This window comes from Gallus gallus, chromosome 8, assembly GCF_016699485.2.
Source record: "Gallus gallus isolate bGalGal1 chromosome 8, bGalGal1.mat.broiler.GRCg7b, whole genome shotgun sequence".
NCBI lineage: Eukaryota > Metazoa > Chordata > Aves > Galliformes > Phasianidae > Gallus > Gallus gallus.
In genome coordinates this window covers 26858073-26878494 of record NC_052539.1, presented here as the reverse complement: position 1 = coordinate 26878494, position 20422 = coordinate 26858073, and the positions used below count along the sequence as shown (strand labels likewise).

The 20422-nt window shown below is 45.4% G+C and overlaps 1 protein-coding gene across 50 annotated transcripts in view; it reads right to left on the bottom strand.

Annotated features, from left to right (window-relative positions):
* Positions 1-20422, bottom strand: part of NFIA (nuclear factor I A) — a 331976-nt gene that overhangs the window by 91378 nt on the left and 220176 nt on the right. The gene's annotated exons all lie outside the window — the stretch shown is intronic.

Sequence of the window (20422 nt, the reverse complement as noted above, 5' to 3'; positions counted from 1 at the left end):
ATTTTTACTGACGTTATAACAAACTACCGGAGCCCATTCACTGAAATTCTGGGTATAAATTAAGACACCTGGGTAGCCGAGGCAGCCCTGACTCAGCAAAGCAGCTACAGCATGCCCTTCATTTTCTTCCCGTGTTTGACTAAAGCACATGCTTATCCAGGCTTACAAAGAAAGATGGGCTGACAAAGCCAGGCGGGTACTTTAGGATATTGTTGAATCTTTGCTTTCAACCCAAGTCTAGTCCCGCAGGAGTTACGTCATCACACAAGACCTCACTTTGGCTCCTGAGGATGGTTTTTTCTTTTCCCCAAGAAAAAGTCGGGGCAAAAAACCCAGTGTCATAAGACCAAGCTGAGTCAAGCAGATTGAGATACTGACTAACAAACACACAGCACTGCCCAAGAACATATTTGATATAGTGTGCAAATACGATGCAATACAGTCGTGGCAAGTAAAACATGAAAACCATCTTTACACATCTTGATGACTGCTTTAATTGGGAAGAAAATTCATAATGTGATTTACATATTCTTTTAGATCCCAGTAAAAGAGCCAGAAGAAAGGGCTTGAATTGCTGGAGCCTAATTCTGATCTCAAAGAAATTTTAAACAAGTCTTTCTACACTGATCAAATGAAGTTTCACCTAATTTTCTCCTAATTTACTCTGGCAGAGGAGACATCGGGATTAGGACTTGTTGTCTAATGCTATTTGTTTTGAATTATTAAGCAAACATTCCTATTTCAATGAGTAAACGTGTACAAAGGCAACTAACCTTCGTCCTAAAATCTAGTTTACAGGGAGAGTATTGTCTGCCTTCCCAATTAATGCTGCAAAAAGGAGTCTCAGACGTTGATCGACCAATCAAGAGCTTGTGTTGTAGCTTGAGAAAATCATGACTGATGCAATTACTTTTATGTAGAAGGTCTGAATATGGTCTACAGGTTAAAGTTCACTGCCTTATTGTTTCTTAATTGAACATCAGAAGATGTTTTCAAGGTGCTCAAGGTATTATTGTTATTTAATCAGCAGGTCTCCTTGTGTAATCCCACAATATTATTTCCATTACAAAATAGTCAGATCTCACCATACATATGCAAGGTATTTTCTAAAGAGAGATACAGCTGGTTTCCAGAAACCCGAAATTAAAGAATAATGGGGAAGAATTAAGCTTTTGAAAATGAAAAAGTCCAAATCCCATTACTCCTCTTCCTCTACAGTCCAAAGAACAATGCACTAAGCTTTGTAGAACGGCTTTTTGGGAAAGCAATTCATTGTCAGTAGTTTGAAATTCCACGACAAGTCCCCCAAACTAGCAGCAAAACAATTTCTAAAGCCTTTTTATGTTTGGCATCTCACGATACGTAGCCATCTTAAAACCTTAAAATAGTAATAATCAATTAGGGTCTCAAGCCTATTATCTTAACCAAATGCCTGATTAAAAGAAAAGCCCTCTCTGCTCAAAGTGCAACTCGATTCCTTTTGGTTTTATCCTCTATCTAGATAATCCCATGTTTCACAAGCAATGTGGAGCAATAGTATTGATTAGAAAATTAATGTCTGTATCACAAGGCACACGCAGGCCTTGAGAGAGAGGACGTTATCAGAGGGAACCCGGATCACCCCGAGGACTCCCAAAAGATCAGCTCTTCCACAGCAGCACTGGGGAGGAGTGTGAGTGACACAGAGAGTCCTAATCTGCATTCCGCAGCAGAAAGCAAAAGACAGAATATATACATGTCAGTTAAGGCCTTCATAACATTAATACTCTGTTTAACTGGGCGGGGAGTTCATTAAGCATGGGCTGACCAGGCCACTGCAGCCACAGGGTCTGCACTCATCATGCACAGCCCTGGGCATGGTGAGGTGTCCACGTGCACACACAGGGAGTGGGATGCACTCACTTTTGAATATGTCCACGTGCACACACACCGTTTTGGATGCATCCACTTCCCTGCTCCCTGCAGGGCAGGGGTGGGGGCTGGGGGCACCCCAGCAGTGAGCAGCCCAAGCACTCCTACTGCTTGCTTTGTATTTGAAACACTGTGGGGACTGAAGCCTGCAGAGCTCTGTCTGAGCTCTCACCCCTCTGGCTCAGATGGAAGTACCATAGAGTGGTACCCATGGTATGAAAGGTAGCTGTAACCAAATCTACATTTACTAACAGATATAGATCTCCCATATATAGATCTCCAGAGCCGGCATAATAGCCTCATTTAATGGTTTTGTACCAAATGCATTCCTCAAATTTGTTGAGGGTAAAACTTTAGTGGTAGATTATACTACATTTTTAATTCATGGACTTTTTACAGAAGAGTTAAGCGCAACATAATACATTAATGGTGGGACCGAAACCTCTCTTTTTTTCCCCAACAAACACTCCCACTTGTATTTCAGCTTGTTATTTCTGATTTAATTTTAATGCTACAGCAACAGCTCACCTTGGACAAATGACACATTTTCCTAGGAAATAAGTGGCCCTCGCAACACGCCGGCTCTGTTCCCCCCAGCTCACCTACCTGGTGCTGGTGGAGGATTTAGGAAGCACCAGAACTTTCTTTGTGGCCATGGCAGAATGGATTAGACCGTCCAGGGCATGTCGTGTCAGTACAATAGAGGAACACTTTTAAGACTTTAAAGTCATGTAATACAATTCTAGGCTGGATCTTTCTTGTTAAAAAAAGTAGAATGGGAGTGATTGAAAGAGAAAAGGGCCAATATTTGACAACAGAAATCAGCATAACCTCCTAACAGCGGCAGTCATGGATGACTGCCCTTTGACCCGGGGAGATTATGTGGGATTTCAATGACAACAGCTGGAAGTGAGCATGTGAGAATAGAGAACACAGATCTGAGGCCTCCTACAAAAGACTGCACAATCCCTGCCCAGATCAGAGTGTTGATTAGAAATTGTTTCCTGGTCCTGGCTTAATAGAGTGTGATAATGAAAGTTTTGTTAACCCTTCACAGTATGCAAAACCACTGCTAAATCATTTGCTTTTTTTTTTTTTTTTTTTAAGATAAATGGTCTGTATATAGCAGACTGGAAAACTCGGAGCTGCTCCTTTCTTCCTCTGCCCTATGCTGCTGCTCAGTCCTGCACGGTCTGCATGCTGTGCAATGCCTGCACCGGCTCCACCCGCGCATAAGGATGGGTGTTATGGATGAGAAGGGGAACCCACGTGCAGCGTCTCACTGTGCACAGCCTTTCACGCTCACGGCATTTTGGAATTCTTAATAATAGCACCACCTCATTATTATTTCAGTATGTGTCATCTGGGCTGCAAATTAATAAAGGCGGACCTGAGCAAATGTGGTGCCAGCCTGGCTGTGTCACCAGCACCACCTGCACGGGTCCACACCAGCCTAAGCTCTTAGGAGACACAGCTTATTTTATATCTAAGTACAGAGATACTGGAATTAATGGCAACTTACTACTCTTAATGAACCGATCACAGATTAGAATCAATCATGTCAGGCTTTGCCCAAGTGGAGGACACAAGGACAGCTCCTTTCCCTGGAACATAATGGTTCTGAAATGCTGAAAGCCCTTCAAGTTCACGTTTAAGGACCTCGCACAATGGAAGTCTTTCCAAGATCGATGAGATGTGGTGTGGTTTTCATTTCTGATGACTCGTAGGGTACTTTTCGAAACCCATCTGAGTGAGAAATCAGTTAAACGCAATTTTTTGATATAACGATAAAAACAAAGAATCTCCATCTCCACCATATACTCAATCTGATAAATAAATTAACTGCATTAATACTGATAAGGGCCTATAGTTTGAAAAACAACAGATGTCTTAAATTAGCATATTTCTGTTTCAGGTCTTCAATCCAAAAAGCAAATACTAAAGAAAAGAAGAAAAATCATTACAAATGGTCATACTCATTTGGCAGCTTATATAATAATGTGCTCCTCAAAAGCCTTCTAAAGTAAGAGAGATAAGATCTAACCAGGATGATCACTATGGAATATTTATGGCATCCAACAACAAAAAAGGCTTGCCTCCTCAAAGTAATAGTATGGAGTTATTTCCCTTACATCAGCCCCAGTTCCAAGAGCAATGGCTGCATGTGCTCTGTCTCCTGTCCTCACTCCTCCTGTTCCCACCCAAGCATCAGCTACAGTTTTCCCACCCAGGTTCTGTCCATAGACTTGCAGGGAGCTGCTCACAGAATTGAGGGTTTGTAGGAGACAGTGCTGTGAGCACATGCCTGAAGCACAACCTGCAGCTCTTCACACCAAAGGATGAATGCCATGTCATGTATGGCATATAAGCGCAGCACTTGCTCGCTTTTGTGCTAGTTCAAATGAGAATTTGTTCTAGAGCGTTAATACCAGAACTACTACTGTTGATGTTGAGTATAAAACATCAGTGTGACAATAAATGTAAAGATACCTAAAAACTGGTGTGGAATACTTAGGTATTCAGACTAATCATGGACTGAAATAAGCGCATTTGTTTCAAATCCTGTTTATAGCACCGCAGCCCTTCCCTCCCTTAAATCTTCCTCTTAACCATAGTGATGTTTATTGAATACCTGTCATTTCTCCAGCAGCATGTGCCAGCAGCGGCTCACCAGTGCCAGGCTGCATGAAAACCCTTCTGTCTCCTATTCTCCAAGGGGCTCCCTTAGATCAACCACTCACCATACCCAATACGCTGAAACCCATAAATTTGCAGATACAGCAGTCAAAATTCTTAACAGGAAAGTGCACCCATTTTGCCCAGTGTAGCATACTGAAATATCACATGGTGAGAAGCATTTCTCACCATGTGTAAACTGTCAATTTGATTTGAAATTAAAATTTTTGATTAACATGAGCATTTCTGAGCCTCCCGCTGGCAGCAGCCCTATTGCTGAAAAGTGACATGATTTGTGACACACATGCTGTACAGAAGCCCCATGCCAGCAATTGTTAAACCCATTTTCATTCTGCTTTAATACGGTATGACACTCAGGAAAATAATTTTAATATTTAGGAGAAAGAGGGTAAAGGCTTAAGGAGTGAAGTCCTTTATGGGTGGAAAGCAGGATTAGGGCAGCACGACAAGCAGCACGGAGGTCTCCATGTCTCACAAGGCACGTCTCCTTTCAGCAACAGGACCATCTGCAGGAGGCTAAGAAAGGTCCGTAGGAAAGCACAAAGCCTTCTTTTAAATCCAGTTGATATTTCAAGCACAGCATGAGGTGCTCTCCACCTATGAATGCTGAGATGCTTCTGCACGGGGAAATGCTTCGGCTTCAGTGATTAAACCCTCGGACGGGAGGTAGGGTTGTCTGCTTTCCACAGGGCCTGTTATTTTTCCATGTTTACCACTTCCCCCAGCAAGTACCAGCAGTCCCTAGCATCTACACGGCGACTCACCCATGGAAGAGGAAAGTTTTGTGACTATTACAACTTTAAAGCCCAGGAATCTCCCTCTTCATCAGGGCGGTGGGAAGATTTCTGCTAAGCAGTACCAAGAGAGCACAAGAACTGGGGCACTTCTGCAGCAACAGCTTTTACGGCAGCAATAGACTCATGCAGAAGACAAAAGTTCAGTGGGGATTTTCATGAACGTAAGCCTGTGTCACTGTTGCAAGCTGCTGACTCAACTGTGTCACCTGCCTGTTTCTCAGAGTGGATCTTTTTTTTCCAGTAACATCGTGTTCTGGGGAAGTTTATCATGAAACAAGTATCACGAACAGTCATTCTGAGCAGCAGAACAGCTTTGATAAGTGTCGACACGCATCTGACTTTTCTGCTAGCTCCTAACACTGCTCATCACATCAAACACTCAGCTCTGCTGGACTCTGCTCCTAGTAAACACAGAGCCATTCCTAATTGCCATAGTACAGAGAAGAAAAAAATGTAGGATTTAAAAAATAATATTAGACGGTGAAATGAAATACCAGCGTGATTCAGATGCAGTGGAAGTATTCAGTCCTGAGCAGAAAGCCGTGGGCTCGTTTATGTTAATAACAACGCCTGAGAATTCAATCTGCATGAAAGATGTGGTCCTCAATAAAGCCGTGATATATAGTGATTGTAAGTATGTAGATTCTTTTAAATAAGTCTTAAGTTTAAATAAGCGTTCTGTATAAACACCTAGTTTTAATTAGTATATTGCCAAGAAATTATACAACTCGACTCAGTGATGCTGTAATTATTTGGGGATCCATAAAGCCCTCCCTTGGCGGTGGCAGCTAGCTGTGTCCTCCACATGCTCCGCAGACGTGCACAGCTCAGAGCTGAGCCCAGGGAGCCCGAACCCCTGTGGACACAGAATGGGAGGTCTATAAAAAATGGTGCATTTTCTTAATTTTGACAGCACGTGAAAGAATTGTCCATGAGGAGGTGGCGGGGCAGGAGCTGGTGATGGCAGCAGCTCTCCTGTGCTGCGCCAGGTGATGGGACACAAACCCAGCTCTGCATCAGCTGCTTCCTTGTTTTCTCCCTTCCTGGCACCCCTCTGTCTTCACACCAACACTCTTAGAAAAGACCGTGGCGGGACACTGCAATAATAGAAGCTGAAGAAATATCTGCTGAAGATTAGATAGCATGAAAGCAACTTGAAAATAAGGGCTCTGGGCATGGATGTAAGTCATGGGATCAGCCAGCTCCATCTTTCCACGTGGGCTTTCCTATCCCACAGAACTGCTTCTTGCACCTTATCTGCTGACAACACCAGTGAGCAAACTTTCATTCACAATAAAATCTATGCAAATGGTACTGCTCTATTTACTTATTGTTCTTTCCCTTATACCGCTGGGAGTTTTCTCTGCGGAAGGCTTCTTTACTCCTCACACAGCACAGCAACCTCCTGGCTTGGATAACTTCTGGTCCCAGGAAGGCTGACCTCCACTAGGCTGCATGCTCGTTGTCCTTGTGGCCCAAGAGGAACGGAATTACCAGCAGCCACAGCGTGACAACACACGTAGCTCCCGAAGTTGTAAGCAAAAAATAAAGGATTTAGAAAAGAGATCCCCAAATCCTATCCCAAATAGAGTCAGTCTCAAATAGAGTCAAGTCCTAGGCAACCAAGGAGCCTGGACAGCCCTAGAAGCAACACAGGTCCTCCGGTGGGGATCCAGACTCTCCTGTCTCGATCTAGATCCGCTCTGAACTACACCAGGCCTCTGCCTCCTCCAGTATTGAGGAAGCCTCACAAACTCATCAACTGACCCCCCAAGGAGGGATGGGCTCAGGCTTGGGCAGGTGAATACGCTTACAGAAACAGCGGTGTGTTAGTGGGCATGTCCCCCAGGCATGGCCCAAAGCAGCAGGGTCAGTTCGGGGAGAGAAGACTGGTGGATGTGCGATCTCCGCACAGCTGAGACTCTCTTTCTGTTTTATTCTGAGGTTGTGTTTTGTAGGGCAGGATGCCCTGTCTACATTCCTTTACAGATGGAGAATGGACATTTATTAACGAGTACTTGGGCGGACAGCCCAAAACTCTAGACTCCTGGCATGGAGCTGTACGGCAGAGAGGGCCAGTGACCCCCATTTGTGTTTACTGTACTTCTACAGACACATGTTGGTGTGATAGGGGCATTCACTTTCTCAGGTTCAGGCCAAGGTCAGGCCAGAACATGGACCAAATTTATTTTCTCTGTCTCTCTGTGCAAACTGCTCAGGCTGTAGCCCAAAGAGGGCCCCTGAGTTCATTCACCGTGATTGCATTTTGAGGGATTCAGGACTGACACAGCAAACAGAAGGGGTGGAGAAGGACCTTCTCCCTCCATACGCAGCTTTGTGTGCTGATCCTACGCGTGGCAGACAGGGTAGTTCTATGGGAGGTGCCTCCAGGGGTGACATGGCAGAGGTGGGACACATTCCCTCTCAGACCCTCTGACTCCTCCTCAGCAGTCAGTCTCGCATGGCATGGTGTGATTTGCAGAATGCACAAACGTGGCAGTGGGGATGAGTCCCTGTGTCAGACATGCTATCAGTATGGATTTTGGACAACCTGAAGACAGTGCAGGGGTTAGAACTTCAGATTTGGATCATGCCTACCAGCCTGGATCACCTTCCCTGGATCAGCCATCAGGTGTGTCCTAACAGCACTCTGCCTGCAAATGCCACACCATGACTGGCTGTATGTGAAAGGCAGAACCTTTGCTGGTTAGCAGCAGTCGAGCAGGCAGAAAGAATGAAAATGGAAAAGGAATTTCACTCAGAGGGACCTTTACATTAAACTAAAGCAACTCAGGTAAAAAGGAAAGCCATCCGTTACGGTTTATAATGCATAAACAGCCATTTCTTCTCCATTCCTTCTTTGCTTGCATTACTGAAATACAGAAATAAAGGCAAAAATAATGATGGATGGATTCTGGAGGACTCAAAGTTCAATTCAGGATGGATGCGATCCCAACATTTCAGATTCTTATCTCATCGTAATTGGAATAGCTGAACCTCTCTTGTCTGCAAAATTAGGCGAGACATCCTGTGAGAATGGGCTCTTTTTCACAGCAGTTTAGTCCCCAGACACATAAAAGAATGAAAACAAGAAACGGAACAGAACATTTTTACTTTTGAGTAATGGCTGCATGCGAGCTGTTTAGAACAAGGCTTCACTGGAAGAGTTGAGGAGGAAGTTCCTCCTGCCAGTATGCCCATCCCTAGACGCATTCTTCCACAGAGCACATAAACACTTCTCTAAAAAGATAATTTATCTCAGTAACTCCCATTCTGCAGAAGGGAAAAACAGAGAAGGAAGTACAAGTGGGTGGTACTTACACCGTCCACCCTTCTACCCTGAAGAAATCATTCAAGACCACCACATGCCCTGCTGGACCCTGCTTTGCTCTTGCAGCCTCAGTACTTCTCTGCCTGCTCCAGGCTTGTTGGGATGTGTGGGTGAGTGGTGGGGGCTCTAGCAGCAGTCTCAGATCCAGAGAAATTACAGGATGAACCTGAAACATCTCTGTTCAAACTGCCCTGAGGTTCAACACAGAAAGAGAGAACTCCCAGAAGACTGAGCACCTCTGCTGATTATAGAGGGGGAGCCCGGATTTTAGGTTCACAGCTGCTGCCTCATTTTAATGCCTCATGTGATGTGGGGTGAAATCCAAGCCTCAGAAGTTCATACACTGTTAGCACAGGCCTAAAAAAAATTGCCTTCCTCCTCGTACTTTGTCATAGGCAAGGCCTCCTGACATGCCATGCTTCCGTATCCTTACGTTTATATCTCACCGCTGTTTTGTTTATAATTCAGAAAACTGTGAAGTACAAGTATTGCTGAGTTATCCTTGTGTTCCTGTCCTTCATCTGGTTCATTTGCAGGAGGGAATAATGATCTGTCACCAAGGTAAATTCATTACCCAGCAGATAATGCCACAGTGTTTCTGCTGCCCATTTCACAGTAAGACATTCTTTTTCAATGATGTTGCATCTCTGTTCTCGTGGGAACAGTTTACGGCTGACATAGCAATAGTAGTAATAACAACTTACATTTATATTGTACACAGGATGATCTTTACTTCTGTCTCCTTCTAACAGTGGAGGCTCCCAGTCCTACTGCAAATGCATCATTCATGGCCATGACAGGCACAAATCTAGAGTCACTAATACGGGGCTGCCTCATTCCTCAGCCCTTTGCTCAGGTTGTCATTTCCTTTCCAGACCCTTTTATTCTGTGCTTTGGAATTATTTTAAATTGAGTTGTGGACCGCTACCACACCACTGCTGTAAGTCTGTAAATCTGTGGGGTTCCCCTCCTGCCTCCAACCCCCGGCTGCTGCAGTCCATCACGCTGCTGCCCGTTCTCTGCAGCTTCTTACCTCTTCCCTTCCTCCCGTGGCTCAAACTATGCCATGGTCTGCTGTACAGTGAAATTGGCTCCCCTCTGCATGGTGTGGGGGACAGGGCTAGCTTTCTGCATTCTGCCATTGGAAATTTCCTAAAAGCAAATTCCTCTTTTTTTTTTAAGGACTTTGAGGTAGAACATGTGGGAAAATTGCAGGTGGTCCACACTGCAAAGCTGGTCAGGTGGGGACACCCCCCTCCCCCCCACTCCAGCAGGCTCTCAGATGGGCATGCAGCTGTCAAAGAGCCTTCTGTTACAGAAGGAAAAAACTAACAGGGACAGAGGACTGAGTTCTTTGTGAGAATGCTACAAGGTACATAAGAAGCATTCCTCTGTTAAGATCTTAAGAAATGCCAGCAAAGGGTTTGGCCCACGGAAAGATGGTGTCGACATCCTTGTGCATGGTTGAGCACCGGCAAGGAGCTACCCAGCTCACCCAGCCAGACATTGCGCTGCCCAAGTCCCTTTGTCACTCTGCAGCATGTTGGGGAAAGGGGCAGTGCTGGCTGGGTGCCCGGTGGGACCCACAGCCAGGGTTGGGGCCCAGCCTCCTGCTCTGCAAAGCCTAGAGACACAGAGGAAGAACATTTGGATTCACTCTGGCAGTCCTGCCTTCTCCTCGTACATTCGGAACGAGGTGCTGGCTGTGTGAGACGGCGTGCCTTGCAGAGGATCCCCTTGCTTCAAGTACGAGTGAGGGAGGACGGGAGGTAATGATGAGAGACACTCTAAAATGATTACATTAATTGAGTCTTATGAAAATGGAAAACAATAGCAGCGTGCAAAACAAAAAACACTATAACCACGTACATCTCTTGTTTACTAAAAAGTGCTTCACTGACTACAGATTTACTCTGGGGCACAGCAGGAAACTTTTCTCCTTTAAATTTAATCAGCATGTTGGGCTTTGTGGGTTTTTTTTTTCTTTCAGAGAAAAACACCAGCGATCAGATCTGCGCTTCCCATCCACTCCTCAGCGCAGTGCCTGGAGGTGATAGTGTGAACTCGCTCAAGAATGTGACGGCATTTTATAAATCATTTGGTTTCAGCAGGAGGGGGAGACGGGGAGAAGGCAGAGGGATGGTATAGTTTACAGCACACTTCAGCATTTTCATCAGTTGCAACAGTGGTTAACAAAAAAATGAAACAGACAACATGAAATGCACGTAGCGAGCAGCACCTCTAATCAACCGAACCTTTCTACCACCCCATAACTAAAACTACCCCAACTCCGAATAAAGTTGTCGAACTGAAGCTATGGCACTGACAGAGGGGGAAAAGGAGCCGAGCTGAGCAATGCAAAGTGCTGTAAACAGCTCGCAGTGCTCGCTGTGTGTGAGATAATGGCAGCAACCGGAGCGTGGCTCTGAGCGTGGCTCCGAGTGGGGCTCCTCACCTCACCTCCCTCTGCCACGCACTGCGCTGCTCCTGGGAAGTATGTGTGCACCACTGCAAATAAAAGTCTCCTTCTTGCTTTCCCAGGAGCAGTTCTGGTATTTTTCCATTCCGCTCACACCACAGCTAGGCTTCAGAGGGGATTTCATTCTCTGTCTAAACTTTCTCTCTGCTTCCTATCTAGCAACAATTACAGCTAAAAAGTAGTAACTACAATTAAAGAGATAGTGTCTGATTAGCTACAGAGGAGATGAGGCTCTTCCTGGGAGCCTGGTCTCACAGCAGTGCCTGTCTATGACAGTAACAATGATCCCACTTACGGCTTCACTTTCTGCTCCTCACTTGGACATTACGGCTCATATTGAGAACTGAGGTTAATGAAACAAAGGCTACTTGGAAACCACCTGATGTAGCCATGAATCTGCAGTATGTGCAGAAAGATTGTTCTGTGTGTGCAAACTGTATATAAGTACAAAGGTTGGATTCCTTTAAAAGGAAAATCACATTGTGATATACCCATAAAAACAGGTATGATTCACCCAGGCACTGCAACATACACAGAAACCAGAGGAAAGTGTGAAATAACCACATACATTCTCGTAGTGAATGCATGTATTTGGGAAGGACTAGAGAAACAGAATACCTCCTGCTGGGGTCAGGCAGTCAGAACAAAAGAACACGGGACTTTAGCAAGAAAGCATGACTGCTCCTGCACTGTGCTGTTGGGCACGGCCACAGGGATCAGCCTCGGGTTTAGGTGCGGTGGTCCCTGCTATAACCGAGGGAAGTGTGGAGGTAGGCAGATATAAGGGGTGACCTAAGGGCCAGGCTGGCAGGGACCCGAGCTGTGCAGAGCTGAGCCCCACAAGGTGTCAGCCTCAAAACGCTGCATTCAGCCCTTCCGCAGCTTTCCCAGGGAAAGAGCCAGCACTGCACTAGCTGCTCGGCGGAACACAGCCCCAAACACAAGTTTTTTACATCCAGTGGTCTGACCACAGAGGGCAATACTTTGGCCAAGGCGGGGCGGCCGCAGGCAGTCAGAGCAGATTCTGCTGCTGGGATGCTGAGTGCAGAGCTCCCATTCACTGCCGGAGCCGAGTGGCACTGCTGCACAGAGATGCTACCTAAATAGATGTCAAGTAATGAATGCTTCGGGTAAGCGACTGATTTCAGAGTGTGCTTTTATCCACAGGCCCTGTATTTATAGTTCAAGCCTTTTCAATTAATACGCACACCCTATAAGAATTAAACTACTAATTATCACATTTTACCGTGGTTCACAGAACTTTCATCAGATCTAGTAAATGAAATCACGAGTTCAGCAGAAGAAGCTTTACTGCGCCAAATTATGTCAAGGGTATATCATGTTGATAATAAAAGATCACTTGGTTGGAAGCCTAACCTAGAAGGTTGGGGAGGCGTAAAAAGTTCACATTTTGGATCATGCTGCTCTGGCGTGGGCGTTTTGTGTTTTTTTTTCTTGGTTATTGTGGAAGGCAATTTTCCTGCAAGTAAAATTTTCCCTTTGTCTTACATTACAGGCATTAGGAAATTCTTACATCGAAAGACAAATAGGTAGGTTCGGGGTTTTGTTTTGATAGTCACGCCTTGGCATCACATATTCTGTCTCTTCCCACAAATAAACTTCCTTCTCCACTGGAGAGAAAATTAATATGAGGCCCACACCACAAATAAACTCCTTTCCTTAAGTGCCCAGCCTCTTGGTGGGCAGGCGTGGTATTCAGAAGCATCCTCCATCCAGCCTGTGGTCTGCTCAGGCGGTAGCAATTACTGCCCCAACCCAACTCGCAGCTGTTAATTAAGCAGCAAACCTCTCCAGAAGACCTATGAAAAAATGGGTTGCACTGAAAACTGGGAGGACCGCAGCCAGCCCCGAGGCACCGCGCAGAGCTGGAGCTGCAGGCAGGGGATCAACTGGGGCACAGAAAGCCTCAGCCCTACAGCACTGGGGAGGGGAACGCTCCTCGCCACGGCACGGCAGCTTCCCAGGGGGAGCTCCTGGCCAGCCCACATCCATGCTGCCCTCAGCATGGCCCTTGCTGTTATCTTGTGGATAAATATACGCGGAGAGGAATGGAATGGAGCAACAGAGTATAAATATATTTTGAAATGACTTAGAATAATTGTGGCTGTATTTATGCACCTTATCCACTGGAAAGGTTCACTGCCTTTTTCCTGTACACATATGTTGAAATAAAAATATATGCCCTGGCCACATTTTTATTCCTCCTTTCCTTCACAGCACTCTGCCACTCTGAGCGTAATGAACGTTTCATGTCTTTCAAGCACTGCTTTGTCATGCTATAAGCATTCATTTCATGCTTTGAATATTTCCTGTCATACTCGCCTTGGAAGATTTTTTTGTGGGAATGCTTTGCTTGTGAAGGTTAATGGCTAGCAGCAGTGAAAACTGAAGTCCTCTGTCAATCCTTCGGTCTCAGACACTGCAGGTCACTGATGAGAAACTCTCCCCTTGGCCCAGTGAGGCTGCAGAGCTGACCCCGGCTGACTACCGCCTATCTTGCCGACTGACAGCCAACACCCTTTGCTGTTGCCATCACAGAGTCCCCTCAAGAGAGTGCCAGCTCCTGATAAGCAGGCTGAATCCTGAGCCCAGCTGAGCACCTGCTAAATCCTGGACATGGTGAAGTAGTGCCTGACAATCTGGATCACAAAACCATTTGACTTTGTGCGTGAATCTCAGTGAAAATATGGTGATACAGAGAAAAACGGTATTTTCTTTTCTAGTTATTCAGGTGCTTGTCCTCAAAAGTCATGAAACTAGCTGGAAAATAGAGTTGAATGCTGCAAAGTTTTGGCCCTAGTCTACTATTATATTGTACTTCTAGCTCTTGTTGGAGTCTATCTGTAATGAAGTAGGATGAAAAAAATGCAAAACTAAATTACATGTAAGATAATTTTATAACCAGACATATCCGCTCTTGTTTCCTTGGGAAATGCCAGCATTCAGAGCTGCCCACGTGCAGCATCTCTCCTGTGTGAGGACATAAAGGTGGGGCCTAACCAGACCTTCCTCTTTTGAGCTGGAGGAATCACAGAATGGCTTAAGTTGGAAGGGACCTTAAAGATCATTTAGCTCCCATCAGCTTAGGCTGCCCAGGGCCCCATCCAACCCAGCCTTGAACACCTCCAGGGATAGGGCACCCACAGTTCTCTGGGCAGCAGTGCCACAGTCTCACTGCCCTCAGAGTAAAGAATTTCTTCCTAACATCTAAGCTAAAGCTCCTCTCTTTCAGTTTAAAGCCATTCCCCCTTGTCCTATCCTATCTGCCAAGCTGTGCCCCTGAAGCAGGCAGGACAGACTGACCCCAGCATGGCCCCGCTGCTCCGCCACAGCCTCAGGCCCAGACAATGTGCTGCTCCCGGCTCACCACCCATCTCCAAGGGTGCAAATCCACTCAGGATTTGGTCCCGGCATTTTGCAAAGGTGCAAACAAGCTGACATCACCAGGAGTTTTCAGTTCGTCGCCAGCTATGAGATTCCATATTGAAAATGCTAAGGGCTTTTTTTTTAAGCATTTTCTGAAGCAAAGTTAATTTTAGATTAGTCCCTCAGGCTGTGATAACTCTCCAGTGTTGCTCTGTAAACACGAGAGAAGAGTCTTCCCGCATTTATAAGACTCTGATGCAAATGATTCTATGAAGAACAGCACTAATAAAAGCTGCCGTTACTGTACTACCCTGTCTGCAACTCCCACTGACAGAAAACTTTCTTGGCATGGCTCGGTTTGGTGCTGCAAATGAGGTGTTGCAGGAATGCCAGCCACTCCAGATGATAGTACCAGACCCAGCAGTGTGTGCTCAGAGAACGACTCCCAGCCCTGCTCCCTCCAGGTGGGAAGCCAGGGCCCAGCCAAGGGCAGCCGGCCCCATGAAAATGGCAAGGTTTGCAGCATTGCCATGGTGAGGGTAAAGCTGGTGGGCAGCGAGCCCTGTGGCAGCTGAGGGAGATGGGGACTGGTGAGGCTGAGCTGAGCTGCAAGATGGGAGATGAGGCCTGGCCTGGGGACAGGGCCTCAGCCGGTGACAGATTTGGCTGTAGGAGGAACTAAAGCTACCATTTAAGCTATAATGTAGATGAGTGGTTGGGGTAACCACAAAGCATAGCTGCATTCTCTGCGCAGGGCAGCCTGAGAGGACAGTTTGAATGGCAGCTTTGCATCTGCGAGCTCCCAACCCACGGCTTCAGTGGCTGCTGCCTGCAGCCCTCTTGCTGTGTAAAGCAAGAACACCAGATTTTGGGACCAGAAGAGAGCCTACAGGAACGGGCTGGACTCTGCAGCCCAGCAGCTAAGGCACAGGCAGTTCCTCAAGTCACTGCTGCATTCATTTCCCAGGCTTCACACAGTCCCCTGCTGCCCGAGTTGTGCCAGGCCTGCCCAGGCCATACCTACAGAAGGAAAGGAAGCTGCTCTTTGCAAACTGCTCTTTGCACATTCCCTCTGCTGCCTCTGCCTTCCCCTCCTGCTGGAGAAGAAGCATTTCTTCCTTCATTCTTCTAGGCACGTGAAAGTAAGTGTATACCTAAACCCTTTTTGTAAGGTTTTATCCCGAGTCCAGCCCTACTTAAGTGAAGAATTCACAGATGATATTTACAAGTCCGGTGTAATTACTGCAGGGTTGAAAAACGAGTTCTGTGAGTTACGGTACATCATTGTTTTTCTTGTTTTTCTTTCTTTCTTTCTTTTTTTTTTTTTAATGTTACAAAGAACAATGTGCCTTTCATTTCCTGCAGTGCTGTTAAGGTACTTGTAGCTCAAAGCAGCAAGAATACATTAAAACTAAAAAGCATTTGGTCTGGGCATTAAACATTTTTATTTTTCAGATAAATGCCTCTCCCTCTACAGAAATTGTTTGAGCTGTGAATTTGGCACACGTTCGTAATCAGCTGTAATAATGAATGCTGTCTCGCTCACTTGAAACGGGAGAATTTACCAACTTCTTTAAAAAGAACTTGCTAATCTACAATTAAAGTGGTGTGCTCCCAACTCTGAGTTACCAAATCGCAGTAACACATGCTCCAGAAACATCACTTGTCTGCAGCGGATGATGCAGCGTTCCTCTGCTGCACACAGCATTAATTCTGCAGTGCCACCACTCTGCACTGCCATCAGGTACAGCAGGGACACGGCCCTGTGCACGGCTGTGCCCTTCCCCAGCGCCAAACCCCTACCGAAGCAGAGCAGGACCTGATTTATCATACTACGGTCACAAACAGCCCCTCTTTGCAGACAGAGAAACTGAAAAGTTCCCCACAGAAGTTTAAAATAATCCTGCTTACAAAAAGAAAACCTATCCGATAGCCGTTGCCATGACTGAAAGGAAGAATAAAAGCCTAAGAGAGAGCCCAGTGCTGAGCCTGAGATTCAGTTGTTGCTGACCCCCAAGCACTCAGTCCCTTCACTACAGCACACTGGCCATTTGGTCATCCCCAGTTCACTGAAAAATAGTTTGTTTATAAAAGATGACCCCAAATCAGTGCATTTAATGAGCTTTTAAAATCGATAATTGCTTTTTTTTTTTTTTTTTTGATTGGGAGAATTGCAAAATCACTTTGCGGTGCCAACTGAAATGAAGCTTTTACATACCATTAGGCAACTACAAAAGTGGGGAATTTTCCACAAGGGTGTTCCACCCAGCTGGTCAGAAAAAAATAATCATTTGAGCAAAGTATCAGGACACCTGACCCCGCTGCTGCCTTTCTAATGAAGCACCCTGCTTCTTTCCACATCCCTCCTGCAAACTTCCTTGCCCACATGACAAACAGGCAAATTTGGGTTTTACTCCTCTCCCTGAGCTCTTTCCCATGTTAAGGGGCCAAAGGGATCAGCTTTCTGCCCAGTTTCAGGACAAGGCACAGAGCCACGCTCCCATGACTGAGCCCTGCCCTGCCTGCGTGCTTGCTTTGCATGACCACCATGCTGGCTACTTTCAAAAAAACGAAATTCTTAACATTTCTCTAAATTCTTGCAATAGCAATCAGGTAAGTGACCTCCTGAAAATTATTCTGGCTTCACGAAGGCCAAAGAATGGGTTAGAGGTGGAGTTAAAGCCACCACCGAGAGCAGAAGATGTCACCATCTTCTCTCTCCATCCCATCCCTGGAGGCATTCAAGGCCAGGCTGGATGTGGCTCTGGGCAGCCTGGTCTGCTGGTTGGCGACCCTGCACATAGCAGGGGGGTTGAAACTAGATGGTCATTGTGGTCCTTTTCAACCCAGACCATTCTATGGTTCTATGATTCTGTGACTCTCTCTGTGATGACTCTGCTCCATAAAATGCAACTATAAAGCCCACTAGAAAAGAGGGGTGGCTCTAAGAAATAGAAGCTTTTTTTTTTTTCCATGAACTTCACTTGAATGAAGGTTAGATATACAGGTTTTTCTAAATAACACGGACAAATTAAAATGATAAATTAAATCTGTAGTAGGAGGCCTTCTTTTTCAGGGCTGTATAGCTGACCCTTTTGAACCTACATTACTCAAGGTATGCAAAATATATGTGTATAATAAATAGCTCTAGAATTTATGGAGTGGAACAGAAAGGATATTAACAGGCAAGTAGAGAGGCTGTATAACCCTCACAAGGCCTTTAAAGATTTATTTTTTTAAAATGAAGGAATGCATGCATGTAAAAGGCAGTGCTTAATCGATATGCTTCTTTGTGCCTTACAGAAACACATGCAAAATGACTCCAAACCTGCCCTCAATGTGGTCATTCTGCTGTTAGCATCAGTGGGAATAAGATTATTCACAACACTATTTTTCTTTGATTGTTAAAGAAAAAAAAAACAACAAACTAAAACCAACAACTCCTCCCTGTGTGGGCTCATTCCCACTCTCAGTAAAATCAATTACGAGGCTCCCAGCAACTCCGGAGGGAGTTGGATCAGGCCTCGTGGAAGTGGGTCTGCAGCAAGTGCAGAACAACGCAGTTAATATGATTTATCGTGTCCGTTTCTGTGCGTGCAGTTTTTCATTTTCTAAAGCCTGCAGTTTTGCTTTCATCCTCACGTTTGGTAGATAAGAGCTGCAGATCCGTGTTGATCTACAAGCCGGGTGCGCTGCAGGCTGGGGGCTGTATGTGCTGAGCGTGAGCTCGGTGGCCACGCAGGGGGAGCAGCCCCTCCAGGGCCAGCGGGATGCCTTGGCTGCATTGGTAAAGAAAACCTCCTACACGGGCACTGCAAAAGGAGCCTCAGCAGTCAGGAGGATTCTGCTGCGGTGGGAAAAAAAAATACCCTTTAGTAAAAATGAGAAAAAGAAAAATCTTTCTCGTGTTTATTAAGAAAAGTCCCTTTCACAGGTCACCAACGAAGTTCCAAGAATTCACTAAAAGCTTGTTTTACAAGGAAAGCTCAGGCTCCAAAACAGAGATATTTCATTTCACTAGGCTTTTACAGATTTTACATTATTAAACACTGACATCGCTGCTTTTTGGGCTGGCTGTTGAGTAACGAGCTTCCTTAAGACCGAGAAACTGCAGGGTAAGAAGAACTGTGGTTTAATAGCTGTGAAAGAAAATTATCTAAACATGAAATAATAACATGCTTGGTGCCTAATGCATTCTAAATTAAAGTATGATTTAATAAACATGGGCAACATACTCCACACAAAAAAAATCCCAGAATTGGCAGAACAAAAATCACAGTTTAGTCAGTTCTTCTCTTAACCTCACAATCCTTTGGCTACAAATTAGAATTTCTGTGAACGGGATTGATAAGAGAAATTAGGCGCTGTCTTTCAGCAACAACAAAAATGTTTTAAGATGGTATACTTAGAGATGAACAGTATGAAACCCATCAAAACACGAAACCTTTTGTATTTCAATGCGAGGAAAATATGGGAACCCCCAAAGCCAAAATCGTAACGGCTCAATGTGCCCTGTGCTCTGCAACCTATGGCATACACTCCTAAGTTTTCATGTACCTCTATCTCAGCTCTATTTGCCATCGAAACTCTGGTCCAAATGCAGTTCTGATCTAGCACAGCCCTTCAACCTCACTTCATCGTGCAGCTTGACCAGTGCCCGATACAGTCCTCAAAAAGCACACTCACCACACATACAGCTGTAGGGATGCCCTGCAAGGGTTGGAAGCAAGAGCAGTTGGCTGCTCTCTGAAAGGGCAGTCACATTTGTGTGATTATAGATACAAGATTTCCACAATAGTGGATTTGAATGTCCCCAGAATGGTGGCAGGTTTCAGAGACTCAAACCATCCACATCAGTTCTTCAGTTCTGTGTATGAGCTACAGCACAATGGGTTTCCCTTCTACATTCAGATCTTGTAAAAAGCCTGGTTACAAAGTCAAGAAAAGCTATTAATAATAGGTGCTTATCTCAGTTTCACTTTGGGAGGCGTTATTTCTAAGTCTTAGACATAAGTAGTAGAGAAAATCTCCATTGCCCACAGGCCAATGGAACGTGCTGAGGTCCACCTTACTTAAACACAAAAAGCACAAGAAGCTGTTCCCTTGCACATGCCTATACTTTCACATACATGAATTTGCCATTGTCAAATTACTTTTTTCAGGCTTTTTTACAACAGATGCCATTGATTCAGCACAAGCTATTGGTTCTAATTTAAATCTGTCCCAGTTCAGAGAAATCAGTGTTCCCAAAATTCATGCTCCTGGCACGACTTCCAAATAAGCCCCAGCGGCTGCCACCTGAAATCCCACTATTGCAAATGGATCGAGAGTGCGGCACAACGAGTCATAGTGGAGCCTCCCTGTGTTGCTCACCCACAGTATCCACAGCCCTTAAAGCACGCTGACACAGCACGGACAATGCTGCTGGTACCTGAGTAGCTCCTGCAATAGGAACCTGCCTGGGATGTTTGCAGGTGTGCCCTGAAACTGTACTGTTTGGAAGGGCTGCTGCTCAGTTTTGTTCAGCAGGATTTTGCCGCAGAGAATGGATCTGCAGAAACGTATTTCAAAGCAACCATTTTGTTCCATGGGACTGCCTGAGATCCCACGCTCTGCAGTGATGGCTGGCCACATACAGAAAGTTAGGTACTTTGTGTGACAGCGTCAACAAACAGAACCAAGCTAAGAGCACAGAAATAAAAACGAAAGTGATGAAGCACACACTCCCTGGGGGGGTCGTGACTCACAGCCCAGGGACTGGAAGCCTTTGCTATGGAAGAATAAGGGTGAGGGTTGCATACAGCAGGCTCTTTAATGGCA